Genomic DNA, 663 nt, shown 5'->3' on the forward strand with positions numbered 1-663 from the left:
ACCTCCAAATTCCTCGTTAATATAATATCCTTCCTCTCTCTCCTTCCTAAGATCCTACATTCTCTGGAGACGCTGCGAAGAGGGTGGGGCTACACTAGATGGGGGGAGACCGAAGTGGGAGAGGGGAGAGAGGGAGAAGAGAGAGGTCGGAGGAGATGCGGGGAAGAGAGAGGACAGAGAGAGGACGGAAAGGGAAGAGGGGCAAGAAGAGAAGGGACACAAAGGGGAAAGGGGGGGAGAGTGGACTCACAAGGGGACAGAGAGGGAACACGGGGGAGGGGGGGGGGCAGAGAGGCAGAGGGAAACAGAGGGATGAGGGGAGGCAGAGGCGACAGAGGGGTCAAATGGGAGACAGAGAGGTCAGAGGAGAGACAGAGGGGTCAGAAGAGAGACAGAGAGGTCAGGAACGAGAGGGACGGATTCCCAAACCTTATATCACCGCACGGATGCTGCATGGCAGTTGTGATTCGATGGTGTTCCCCCTTTAGTTTGATTTCCTGTTAGCGAGGTGATTCTCTGGTTGCATTTTGGTTGGTTGCTGTATCTTTTTATTTCTTATTTTTTGTTGTAGAGAATTCAGCCAAATCTTGATTTGGTCTCTTAAAGTTATTCATCAAATGCTCTTTTATTATTATTAGTTTGCTTTGCCTGGAGATTTTTCCG

The sequence above is a fragment of the Penaeus monodon genome, chromosome 27 (genome assembly GCF_015228065.2).
Source record: "Penaeus monodon isolate SGIC_2016 chromosome 27, NSTDA_Pmon_1, whole genome shotgun sequence".
Lineage (NCBI taxonomy): Eukaryota > Metazoa > Arthropoda > Malacostraca > Decapoda > Penaeidae > Penaeus > Penaeus monodon.